The 13,877-nt window shown below is 37.7% G+C and overlaps 1 protein-coding gene across 18 annotated transcripts in view; it reads left to right on the top strand.

The window, feature by feature from the left end:
* Nucleotides 1–13,877, top strand: part of ZNF385B (zinc finger protein 385B) — a 386,057-nt gene that overhangs the window by 296,161 nt on the left and 76,019 nt on the right. The window lies entirely within an intron of this gene.

Genomic DNA, 13,877 nt, shown 5'->3' with positions numbered 1-13,877 from the left:
TGTGTCCTAAATAAATGCATAATAAGATAGGCCAAGTTGAAATTTTCCATGGTTACTGAAATTCACTTGGAGGGAAGATGATGGCCTGTTATTGGACTTTAAAAAGTCAATAGCAACCCCCTAGATCATTAGGAAAAAAAAAGTATGTATGGGAAGGCTTTGAAATGTAGTATAAAACTAATGAAGATTTTGTACAAATATTTAAGCATAGATTCCTGCCTGAAATTTTTTATATCCCTACTCAGTATGACAGAGAGAAATTATGTAAACATGACCTGGAAGGAAAAAGAACCCTACATAGTGACCATCTGTCCTATTGTCTCCCTCTTCTCTTCAAACTACAAACCTATCTTTTAAAATGTAAGTCATGTCCTTTGCCTTACTCAAAAGTCTCAAGATTCACCTATTACAGACTTTATGCTCAGATCTCTTTTCTCTACAAACTGTTGGAATACCTTTCGAATATGTAGATATTATTTATATGGTATGTATGTATGCATGCATGAATATTTATATAATGTGTGATCATATGCCTTCCCTCTCCCTAAATAAATTATTTGTGCAGGGCATCTAGGAAAAGGCATTCATTCATAATCACTTACTGAATGTCTACACATGCCAATCATTGTGCTAAGAAAGGGTTATAGTGAATAAGACAGAAACTGCTTACTGTCTGACATTACTTCCTCCTCTTGTATAATTCACCATAACATAATAGAGGATACTGTTTATAGTCAATGGTCAATTCAGTTGATGAAGCTGCCAAGAAACATCGAACTAAGACTTGATGGGCCCTTATGCAGTAAGGAAACACAAGTTCAGAAGCCTGTGAAAAGAGACATCTGTAGTCCCACACGCTATGTCCTCTTGTATGTCTCTTTCATTATCCTAGTCTCAACCTCACATGGCTCTGGAGCCTCACCTTCAGTGCTAGAGTTTCAAGGATTATGTGTACTTGGAGGACACATCAGATTTTCTGGCAAGACAGGTCTTCAGTCTTGGCGCTGTCCCAGGTCAGCATTTTTCAAGAGTAGAGTCAACTTGGAAAAAGTGCCTATGTCAGGCCATCTTCTTAAAATAATTTATCTGATTCTTAACAAATCTCTAGTTAATTAAAAGAAGAAGAAACCAACAACAACCTGTTGTTAACTTCTTTCAATGACCAAGTCTTCATATGCAGTGGTCAAGTAAGGGAGCTTAATAGATATAAAAAGTAGCAAAATATTATCATGCAAAACATTCCCTCCAGCCCAAAAAGTTAGTTCTAAATTGGTTGCTTTATAAACATTAATTGATGGTGGTGTTTTCTGAGAAACTTTTATCAAAAATTTGGGAATCCATCCAATGGCACAGACTGTTTTTCCCCCCCTCCCTCTAGATTCTTGTATTCAGAATTAGGTCTCAAATCTCTTTTGGGGAAGGAAAAACATGTTTTGGAATATTCCAATCCCTTTACTTTTAGAATTGTCATTGAGGGTGCTAAAGAAGAATTGGAGTGCTATTGAGCAATCTGTGAAGTTTCAACATCTTTGCGGAACCATGTAGGAATCTTGGAAAAATACTTTTTTCACAGATCTAGCTGTCAATTTAGGTTTTTTTTACCTTCCTTTTTATGTTCTGATGCCTGAAATAAGATGGGAAAAACTTAAATCACATGTACAACACCTTATTTTCATGGAATTCTAGTATCAGAAGGATTTAGCATATTTTAAAGACATTCTACAATTAATTCTTTAGCACACCCACATATGAAAATAGGCTATATGTGTCATTGTTGCACCCTTTTTTGCAAAAATGGAAGATTGAAGAATATAAAGCAGTCTTCACATTTCTTCCAGTAGACAGCTCTGCCACTGAAAGGGAAAAAAGCTAAATATCTGACAAACAAGAGCTGGTCTCCACCCTAACATATCTTGAATTTAAATGTGTGTATATCTAACAGGTTATTCAAGTAGGATGCATTTTTAAATTTTTTTTATTTTTAATTTTTTTGGATGTATTTTTTTAAATGCCCAATAAATCCTTGTGGCTCCTAAAGTCAGATTGAAGGACTCTTTTGCAGTGTATTCTATTTATTTTTTAATTAAATTTTTTTACCATTTTATTTTTAAGTAATCTCTCCACAATGTGGGGTTCCAACCCACAACCCCAAGATCACGAGCCACACATTCCACTAACTGAGCCAGCTGGCACCCCTGCAGTGTATTCTATTTAGAAGATAGATTTGTCTTGTCAGTGTCATACTTTTTTTCTTATTGTGAAGTTTCTGCAACCAAATAAAGATCTGAGTGTTGGAGTAGGAAATATAGCTGATCTCTTTCACGGGTTTACGATTTACAATAATCAGAGGTGTACATAAATTCTCCAATATTTAAAAATATATGTCTGGGTCTTATTTCTGGGTCTTACTTTTTTTATGTAGACACCAAACATCCATAATATGTAAGTTGATTCAGTGTCACAATATTATCAAACCCACAAAACTTTGATTTCCCAAAAATGAGCTGAAGCTATTAGATGCTGAAGTGATTAGTAACAAGCCACTATCATCTGATATATACTTAATTTTCAACTTTTGAAGTATTTACCTTTTAAAGAGGTGGTGCCATTCACCTAGTCATTCATTCGTCTGTCCTATCCCACCTCCTCCCCAAAGCCACTTGGAACATTCTCTCTGATCTCAGAGAAATAATTCTGCGTGCCTTGTTCCAAAGTAAGCTTCTAACAATCCTACCCAGCTTCGACGCTGCTTCATGCCACCTGGAGAAGCAGGTGTCAAAGTGGAGGAGGGAAGAGGGGAGAGTGATCTACTTCATTGGCCTGGGATCCAGAGCACCGGTATCTGGGATTCATTTTCTTTGATCTAAAGAAAGTCCCTTAGTTCTACTTTTCCTCATTTTACAACTAGAGGTGATAATATGTTCTTAATATTTATCATTATATCATGAAAATTTGGGCTTCATATGTTTTATGGAGGATTGAGGATATCACTGAATATTTAGAAAACCTCTGAAATTTAGTGAGAGTGTGAAAAAATCATAACTATATAACATATCGCCGAATTATTTCTTTAAAGCTTTTATTTTGAAGTCTGCACTCAACCTGGGGCTAGGACTCACAAACCCCTAGATTAAGAGTCTCAAACCCTATGGGCTGAGCCAACCAGGCACACCAGCATATCACCGTATTGTTATTTTGAACAATGCAAAATTCCCATGAATATCAAATGAGATCTTGTTTATGAAAGGACTCTTAAAATAGCAAAGCTCTATTCTTACAAATAATATTAATATTCTTATTAATATGTCTATTCCCTTCATCTCATCTTTCCTAACCAATTACCTTAAATAAACCAATGGCTGCTTTTTTGCATTAGAGCAATCCTAATTAAGGCAGATACATGACTAAGAGCCAGTTCTTGAGTTTAAGACATTTATACTCAATTTAAAGTAGCTCTGCCTGCTACTAAGTAGGTACTCACTTTAAGTTAGCTGAATGGCATAGTACTGGAGCCTACTTAAAGAACAGAATCACCTGACTTTCTAAAAGCAATGAAGAGAGGCTACAACTGAATTTGGAGCAGGGCTGGGGAGAGGGTATAGAGCAGAGGTGGGGAATAACCACACCAGTTTGGTTGTATTCCATTTTGCCTGTTTATCTTCAATAATAATTAGATTTTAAAAGGCTATGGATAAAGGTATTTTGAACCTGAGAGCTGTGCACTTGGGACATATTGTCGTTGACTCCTAACGTTTTCTGTTATACTTTTAAACTACAGTTGACTTTGGGGCGCCTTGGTGGCTCAATCAGTTACCTGTCTGTCTTCAGCTCAGGTCATGATCCCAGGAGCCTGAGGTAGAGCCCCGGTCTGTGCTCAGTGGCGAGTCTGTTTCTCCCTTTCTCTCTCCCCTTGCTTGTTCTCGTGTACTCTCTCCCTCTCAAACAAATAAAATCTTTAAAAAATAAAATAGCATACAGTTGACTTCCAAACATAGAACCTTTATTCTCACATTATTTATTAAACTAGCAGTGGTTAACATAACAATTTTAAAAAGATTTTAAACCCAGTCATAGAAGCCAACATATTAAATTATCCTTCGTGTATTGATAATGGAAATTTATTCTAAAAATTCTTTGGACTTTTGACTGTTAGAGACCTCCATTTACCCTGCCTCCTCCTTTTTTCCTGAATTTCTATTGCCAATCATATAAGAAGGACCCACTTAACCTGTGTTCTGAGCAGTGACATCTAACTGTAGGTTTAATACTCAACCAAAAGAGATGAGTGGTTTTATATTCTATCCCAAAATATTGAATAGACATTAACAGTATGCACATGTCTGTAAACTACTTTTTCTCAGAAAGCAAATAGCCGACCAAATAAAACTTTAAAAATGATATAAACCAAGATAATCACAGCTACATAATTATTAGGAACAGCTGAGAAACACATCAAATTTAAACTTATATGAGGAGAAAGAAAGGTCTAAAACAAATATATTTTCAACCGATTCCTTTAAAAAAGAACTCTAGAAAAACAGCCTGTAGCACATAGCTCATCACTCCTGTGCAATCAGACATTCCATTGTCTTCAGAGTGAGAGCTGCTGCCTCACCGGCCTGGCCCCGTTAATGGGTGAGTAGCTTCTGAAGAAGCATTGTGACATCCAGAGGTGGAGTTCTTTGAAGTTACAGTTCTGGGGAAGCATCATTTTGTTACAGAGCAAGAGTCATATCAGAATTTCCTGGGAATCGGTCATCACAGGAAATTATCAGCAATTCATGGACTTTCCTTTCTGCGTTTGCTTCGGCCTCAAGGGTAATCACAAAAGATTATAGTCTCCATTTCAGCTTTCATATCACTGAAATATTCTTCTGTGCCGAGAGCATGATTGATTTCCAGAGGCCAGCTTTTAACCCCAGCTTCAGGAGGCCAGTTGCACGGCAGTGGCTGGATGACTGCCAGCAAGTGTTACTGTGATATTGTCTGTTGTGAGGCAGACATTTGGTGACTCCTGACTAATTATACAAAATCTTTTCAATAAAATGACATCTGAATTTCTTGTGTTGTTAGATATAGGTATTTGCCCAATTTTAGTAAAAGTGTTAAAGGTTGGGGGAGACAGAAAGTGTGAATAAAAATTTCAAATGGGTGTTACGAAGACTTTGAAGGTGCCAAGCATGTTGATAGGTTGAAGTTCAGAATGGGAAACGAAAAACTTAGGGACGTTTCTGAAAATCTTCGTAAGGAGTAGTTAGATAGATGCAAATGGTTTTTGCTTCATAACATTAAAACTTTTCATGAATGTTCCTGAGTGATTCTGTATTTCCTGACGCTGCACTTGGTGGTACATGTAGGTCTTTCTCCATTGCTTGAGTAGGGAGTCTTGATGTGATATCCATGGCCAAAATATAAGCAAGCTAGACACATTTTAATGTGATTTCATTGGCTGTATTCATTTTTCTCTTCTATAAGTTGCTTTATTTAGAATATATAGAGACAGAAAGGGCTTTGTGTATATTTGAAACAAATTTAGTGGATAAATAGCTTTTACCTATCCGTGACTACGTGTCCTTACAAATCCAGAAGAAAAGAAAGAGTTCAATTTGGACTACTGTAAGTTTGAACTGTAGCCTCCTTGCAATCACCTAAAAATAATTATAAATCAAATAGCTAAATGCTAAATGTCAAGCTGTACCATGAACAGAGCCTTATTCAATACAGCAATTATCACTGCAGAGAACAGAGTTAAGGCACAATCTTGAAGCTCTTTATTTCACTTCACAAGTATGGTATATTTTGTATAATATAAATGCAAGGTCAAACCAAAAACCTTTTTTTTTTTTTTTTTTGGTGAAAAGAGTTAATATGAATACACATATACATCCATACAGAAAGGCAATAAGATAATTATATGATGTAAAATATTTTTGACATCACTTGTCCACAAAACCATTCAGGTACCACTTTCCTAATGAAGAACCCTAAAATGTTATGTGTGACAAAGTAAGCTTGCAAGAAGAAGGACTAGTAAAATCAACATTGATGTAGTTACGACATCCTTGGGTGGGAATCACGAAACAGGGACAGAAGGGTGCCTGGCTGGCTTAGTTGGAAGAGTATGCATCTCCTGATCCAGGCTTATGATTTTGAGCCCCATATTGGGTATAGAGATTACTTAAATCAATTAATTTTAAAACAACAATAACAAGGAAATAGGGACAGGTAAAATATAGGATGCCCGGTTAAATTTCAGATAAACAGCAAATTATTTTTAGTAGGAGAATATCCTATACAATTTTTGGCACATATTTCTACTTAAAAAATGGCTTGTTGTTTATCTGAAATTCAACTTTAACTGGGCATCTTATACTTTTATTTGCAAAGCTGACAACTATAGCAAGTGATCTGGGTCCTGGTCTTAGCTAAAGAGATTAGAGCAAGTCACTAAAATTCTCCAAATCTTTTCTCATTTTCAAGCAAGGGAGTTGGACTAGAATCAGGCTGGTGGAAATGGGGCCTGGCCTACCCGTTGTCACCAGCACTGTTTGTAGTGTTTATTGTACAGAATTTCCAGTTAGGATTCCATTTGGGGGGTGGTGGGGTTCTGGACCTCCAACTAAAACAAATTTAAAAACTGGTTTGAAAACGTAGATGATCTCTGCCATTTTACCCCTGGGTGATGAGAGTATGGCATGGAGAGTAAGAGCCCCAGATGCTCAGGATTGGAGCACTGCACATTTGTTCCCTTGCCTTGAGCCTTGTCAGTCCTCAGCTGTCAGGATTCTTCGAAGTGCGAGGGCAAGAAATGTGTTGTCCTGCATTTGGGGAAAAAAACATTTCATTTCCACTTTGCTTTGCAGAATAAAGAATACATCCAAACAGGGTGTGGGTTTCCTCGTTTGCACCTCCTACTGCCTTATGGGGTTTTCTTCTCATCTTATACCTTTTTAATTTGTGTCACGGACCTATTCTGCTTCACCATCAGGACATATCTGATTACTTACCGAACAGCCTTTCAAACTTAGCTTTGACAGAATGGTTTTGAGAGGATGTCAGTTAATGCATTTAGCTGTTTGGGAGGCATATTGATTTTTAAATCAAGAAAGCTCATTGCTTCCCTAATCACCTTTGTAACTTTTTTTTTTTTCTTTTTCTTTTTTTTTTTTTTTTTACCTGTTTACCAGAGAACACAGGCAAACACATTCTTACTTACTCTATTTGGAGACAGCACCAATAACTTTTAAAGCTACATCTGTCAGTGTCAGCAAGTGGTCTTTGGTGACTTAGGATGGCACTTTTTTTTTTCTCCTAAAGTATAAAGAATTCTTTTTTTTTTTTTTTTTTTTTAAGTTATTTCTCAGACTTACTTTTGGCACTGAATTTTATGTTCTGGAAATTTAATCTTGGAGACAAAGTTTAGGGGGGCTGTTTTTAAGTCAATGTTTTAAAAACAAGGAAAGGAAAGGTCAAGAACCGAGTACCAGTCTTCTATCTCAGATATTAGCCAGTCCACCCAGAATGCAGGATGGATGTCTCCTACCAATATATTATAGAATAATTGCTTCTCATTATCTCTCCTCAAATGAATATTTTCTTGAGTATTTTGTACATTTATTGAAAAATTATTCTTTAGGTGTGCCTGGGTGACTCTGATCATGATCCCAGGGTCCTGGGATAGGGCCCCACATCAGGCTCCCTGCTCAGCTGGGAATCTGCTTTTACTTCTTTCTCTCTGCCTGCTGTGCACACACACTCTCTCTGTGTCAAAAAAATAAAATATTTTAAAAAAGAAAAGAAAAACTATTCTTCAGTCCATATTCCTGAAATAATTTATTTCTTCTATTTCACCCTGAGAAGACACACTACTAAATAACACAGGAAACAACTGACCTATTTAGTTTAGATTCTCTTGGTGAGTGCAGTTCCTGTTCCCATCACTTGAAACATGTACTCTAGCTTTGTTAATGGGAGTTTTTTTTTGGGGGGGGTGACACAGTTCATTGTCATCTATGCATATCTTAGACTGTTTTTTGAAATACGAATATACCTTATTGAGAAATATAAACACTTTGGAGGTAGTAATTTTTCCACGAACTAAATTATTTTTTTAAAGATTTTTAAAAATTTATATATTCATGATAGACATAGAGAGAGAGAGAGAGAGGCAGAGACACAGGCAGAGGGAGAAGCAGGCTCCATGCAGGGAGCCTGACTCAGGACTCGATGCTGGGACTCCAGGACCACGCCCTGGGCTGAAGGCAGTGCTAAACCCCTGAGCCACCCAGGGATCCCGGAGAACTAAAGTCTTATTAACTTCCTAAAAGATTCCACATAGTTTTCAGTTTTTTAAAAAATTTTCTAATTTTTTTTTGCATTCTCTTATAAGGACATTTAACAATTTCATAAGAATTTTTTACCTTATCTTTGACAGAGATGTTACAGATCTTTCGTATCTGTAGGCATCCATTGACCAAAAAATATTATAGTTATAGGAACATCAAATCTTAAGGATAAGACAAAGAGTTCTCAAGAACTCTCTTCACATCCTGATGGAAACCCCCCCCCCTCAAAAGGTTTCTTGTCCCATCTGAACATTGCTTGTTTAAGAATGGAAACAAACGAAGAAAAGCACTGGGTTTTCTTAGGAGATATAATTCATCTCATTACCTTACTGCTCTTCCCCCATGTTGAAAAGAGCAGTTGGAATTGGAGTTAAGAGTGGTGTGGTCTTCCTTAATACATCACATTAACCAATTAGACATTTCGAAATGCACTGTTTAACCCGAATATGGATAATATGCAACTGAATGTTTTTACCTTATTCATCTATTATTTGAATAGGAACATCAACACCCAAAACATTGCATGTGTGTGTGTCCATGCAGTGGGGTCTTGAGGGAACCTTCAATTAAGTCTCATACCCGTTGCGGACATAAATTGAAAGTCTTATTTGTTAAACTGAACTTTCTGAAATGCTCTTTGATGTGGCTTCTTAAATTACCCAGCGGCATAACTACAGCTTTGCTGCATCACTCTTAATCCCTGGCAGCATGGAAAATCACCAGGCATGGGGAGAGCCAGGAAAATGGAACATTTTACATTTGTACTGACCGTATTTGTTACATACAAGGATCCACTGTCAGAATTAGAGGTGCAGCTTCAGTAAGGTACACAGTTCTAATCTTGTGGCATCTCCCATTAACAAAATAACTACTGTCTTAAAAAGAACTGAAAATGTCTTCCTTTTACTCAGTGTAGTTTTAAAATTATCTTTCTAAAGTGTAAACTGGTTTTCCACTGAAGAGAGGGAAATGGTGAAACCACCCATTCATTTGCTTTTATTTACTTATTTAACTTTTTTGCTGTTACCATTTGGTAACTTTAAAATCCTAAACGTGTTAAAAAATGAAAAATATTACTTTCTTGTAGTATCTTCATAACTGTTAGATCATGGGCCAAATGTGTACTTATTTAAAAAACAGAAGAAGTAACTCACGCCCTTTTTGCTATTCACTAGGCTCCAGGCCAACCACACTGCGCAGAAAACCACTAGGCAGGTTTCCATGTGAGAGGCATCTAGCATTTAGGACTCATCTTTAGAAAAATTCCAAAATGCAGATCACTTTCTCCTTGAGGTTGTGCTGATGGTAGTAGTTCTGACATCCACTTGTTATCTTGGTACTTGGTAGTTGAAGAGCATCCTCTGTCGAAATCTCACAGACCACTTTGAAAGCTGAAGAACATGCCCCTTACTTTTACCAGTTGTCTGATTCAGAATTCTGTATCAACTTTCCTAAATCATGGAATGGTGTCATTATTTTTACATATTTGGTATGGTTTGACATGTAAAAGTATTTGAATCCCAGTTCTATCAAGACAACCAAAATGTCTTTAGGAGTTTTCTGTGGTAAAATGCTGTGTTTTTTCCCTATTCTCCTATCTGATTTTTTTAAAGTACTTAAACACTCCAGAAATACCATATTACTTTAAATTTCTAGGTCTCTTCAGCTACCATGCTCTGTTTTTGAAGGCTTCTTCTTCATTATGTCCAGTTTCTAAAACAGTGAATGATAGTCACTTAATAAACTTTTGTTAAATCAATGAATTTTCAAGAAAACATAGTGTTTGTGCAAACTGAAAATCGTGTATTTTAAAAAGTGTGATGTGTTGGAAAAGGAGCACAAATTTAACACTTAACCTCTAAAAGTGTTGCATCTTTTACCATCAGAGTGATCTAGGAATGGGACAATATTCTATGGCAGAAACGCACATCTCTCAGCAATTCTGTGTTTCTTTTTATTCTTCCAAAAATAAAACCAAGATGAAATTTCTCCAAAAACTACTGGAAAATGCAGTTTAGTTTTTCTTTCCAAAGAGATCTTCAAAATAGACCAACGTGTGTTTTTCCTTACTTAGTCATCCTTTTTTGTCAATGGAGTATACAATCTTGTTTGATGAATCTCAAGACTTTTCAAAGAGGTTCTGACAATATGGAATTTGAGTGAAAGATATTGAGCCTTCTAATTTATTTAAACAAAAAAAAAAGGGGGGAGGGTGGATGAAATTCTAATCTGTGCTCTCCTCTGACTGGCTGCTTCAAATCTCTGGGCTGCCCCCACTCATATTTTCTATAGAGACTATGGACCACCCCTAGGGAGATTCTGGAAAGAGATCCTGGGATCCCATTTCATTTCTGCAGCAATCACACACTGCTAATTGCTAACCAGTCCCAAAATGCTTAATGTATTTTGACAAAATAGCGATAGGAGGAGGACGAAGAAGAGGAGGAGGAGGAGGAGGAGGAGCTTTATTGGATCTGAGACAAAGATATAATGTAGCCTATTGCCTATTATTTTCTTAAGTGTGTGTTGTATTATTTTAGCCTCTATACCACTTATAGGGGAGGAATGGTATCCCATGGCTATAGGGACACAGCTGATTTGATTTGTAATGCACAGCCAATATGTGGTTGTAGCAAGGAGCTGGAGATACGTGAGGGAAGCACCTTTTCAGACATATGGCTCCTGGCTGAATCAACAGTCTGTGGAGAGTGTGGCATGCCATTTGTCTTCCTTTTGGTGATAATGATGGCATCCATGTGGACCCCTGTCAGGGTGCTGTGGGTAGGAGAAGCAGTGTCAGTATGGCAAGTCTGTGCTTTTTTACACATTCCAGATGCACAAATGCAGGTCTCATGGTAGCGTGCAATTCCAGTGTAATGTTCCATGTGGTTTACTTTTATTGAGCCTTCTGATTTGAAATCCAAAACAGTACAAAGCTGTGTGGTTGAGGTGATGTTGCCAATAATGTGCAATTGCTTCTAATTCTTGATCTTTGAGAACTGGGTCTTTGTGATAGCTGTGTCTGTTTTGTTTCTATTTTAAGTTTTAGAGGATTTGAAAAAAGTAAAACAATAATATTAAGGCATATGGTCAGAGCACTTAAATATAAAAGGCAAAACCTTTTTTGAAGTAACTCAGGCAGATATTACTCCTCAATGATGTAGCTATCACTTTTAAATGTGTCACTTCATGAATATTTGAAGTTTTAATGAGACCCTATTGTCACATTCTCTTTCATAAATCCAATATTGAAGAAGGAAGGGATGAAAAATAGCCATTTGTTTCGGACTACTGTAATTCGGTCATATTGCACTTTAAAAAGCAATGCTTTGCCAAACTTCCAGATAGACCGAAGTCACAAGGGTTTAGTAGCTGAGATCCTCTTGGTAGTAAATGAAGGGCAGGTGTAAATGATGACCATCCCTGGCTGTGTGTAATCTCTAAGTATTCCCTCTCTAAGTGTTTTGTTCTGGATGCAAGCCCAACAGTAACAATGAGGAAAGGGGACCCAGTTATTATTTCTGGCTCTACTGAAGTTATTCAAGAAGAAATGGGCTTATTCTCAGAATGACCAAGATGGATCAGAAAGAGAAAAACCCAGACTCACCTCCCCAGGAAACTTACTGAAGCATCAAGCAGGCCTTAGGTGTAGTTGGGCGAGGCAGCTGCCCTCCAGGCAAAAGAGGTGCTAGAAACATCCTTTCTTCAAATCTCATCCCCGTGAGTAGTGCCACATGCTCCACCTGCCATCTCTGCTCGGTGTTCCCTGCAGGGACCAGTGTGCAGAGAGACTCCCACCTGAGTTTGAACCCTGGCTTCAGACCTTTGGAATCAGAGGTGACAGGTTATTAAACCTCTCAAAGCCTTGGAGTCCTCACTGGTAAAAGAGGATAATGATCATAGCTGCCTCCTTGGGTGATGGTGGAGACCACACAAAATAATCCCTTGGTATAATTCCTGGCACATGGTAAGAGCTCTGTAAATCTAAGCTGCTCTTATTATGATGTTTATTATTGTTAGTCCACAGCTAAAAAAGGAATTGAATGGCAAATAATCCTGGGAGGATAACGCATTGACGTCACTGGTAAAGGGAGGATCCTGGGTGCTTAAAATGTGAGAAAATCAGAAAAGGGAGAGAAAGGCCAAAGTAGAGGTGGGGCAAAGGAGACAGACCTTTCTGTGCTTTCTCAGGCCTCATTACTTTGCTTAAAGGTCACTGCTTTTCCCAGCCCCGAGTTAAATAAAGTTTAAACTGCTTTTTCAGTTTTTAACTTTTGCAATTATAAGTATGTCCTTATGTTGGACTCATCCTGCCTCATTTAGTCTGAAACCATATCTGACGTATTAGGCCTCCAGAAATGTTTGTTGGTTGGCTGACTTTTAAACTTTAAAAGTCAAACACTTGGTATTATTACTTCTGTTTTGTTTTTAAAGATTTTATTTATTTATTTGACAGCGAGCGAGAGAGCGCGCACAAGCGGGGGGAGCAGCCTCCGGAGAGGGAGAAGCAGGCTCCCCACTGAGCAGGGAGCCCGACGCAGGGCCCGATCCCAGGGTCTGGGATCGTGACCTGAGCTGAAGGCAGATGCTTAACCAACTGAGCCACCCAAGTGCCCCTCTACTTCTGTTTAATAGGAAAGCTAGAGTTGCCCGTTGTTATATAGCACGTGCTTACCAAATGCCTTTCGGAACATTGGTTAAAATAGATGGCTGAGTCGAAGGGGACATTCCTGTCTTTAAGAAGAGTGCAGGTTCCTAGGCATTTCACCACATAGAAGAGCTCGTATTATCATTCTTGAGCAGTCTCCCTTGGTTTTTAATTGGGTGGTGCTCGGTTCGCTCCAATACCCAGCCACACGGGATGCCTAGTGAAATCATTTGAAGACTCTTACAAGAATACAAATCACATTTCAGGCCTCTTGAAAATTACTGAGACAGTGGGAAGTTCGTATTTCCAAGTTCTTTGCCTCGAATCTAAATATCATCTAGGATGAAGCCATTTGGTCCTGTACCTCCTACCTTCCATCCTCTCCCCACACGTAGCATCACCCCTGCCTTTAGTGAGGTGCTGCATTTCCCTGTGGCTAAGTTTTATTTGCGGCTGCATATTTTTATGTGATTATTTACACGGCGAAGATGTAAATTAATTTTGGGCATGCTCAATGAAAAGAACACTTGTTAAAAATTCACACAGATTTGTGGTTCCATAATCTTGGTGCCTACACCAAAGATACCTGGTTGTTCTTATTTTGATGTTGAAAATACAGTAGATGGTGTGATAAGGCCAGCTTCATTAATTCATTTATAAGTACTATAATATAATAGTTAATTTGTCCATACATAGCCTCCAATTATCTCCTCAATTCCTGCTAATAGCCACAACCCCATCTTTCATTTTTATTACCTACCAGTTAATTGCACTAATAGGTTTTGCTTTTCATTTCTACATGATTTTCATTAGAAAAAGTGGCAAGTGTTAACTCTCGCTGCTTCTTAGGTAGTAAGCTTTGCAGGCTTTTTAATCAGAGGTGA

The sequence above is a fragment of the Canis lupus genome, chromosome 36 (genome assembly GCF_011100685.1).
Source record: "Canis lupus familiaris isolate Mischka breed German Shepherd chromosome 36, alternate assembly UU_Cfam_GSD_1.0, whole genome shotgun sequence".
Lineage (NCBI taxonomy): Eukaryota > Metazoa > Chordata > Mammalia > Carnivora > Canidae > Canis > Canis lupus.
This window is presented reverse-complemented; position numbering and strand designations above follow the sequence as displayed.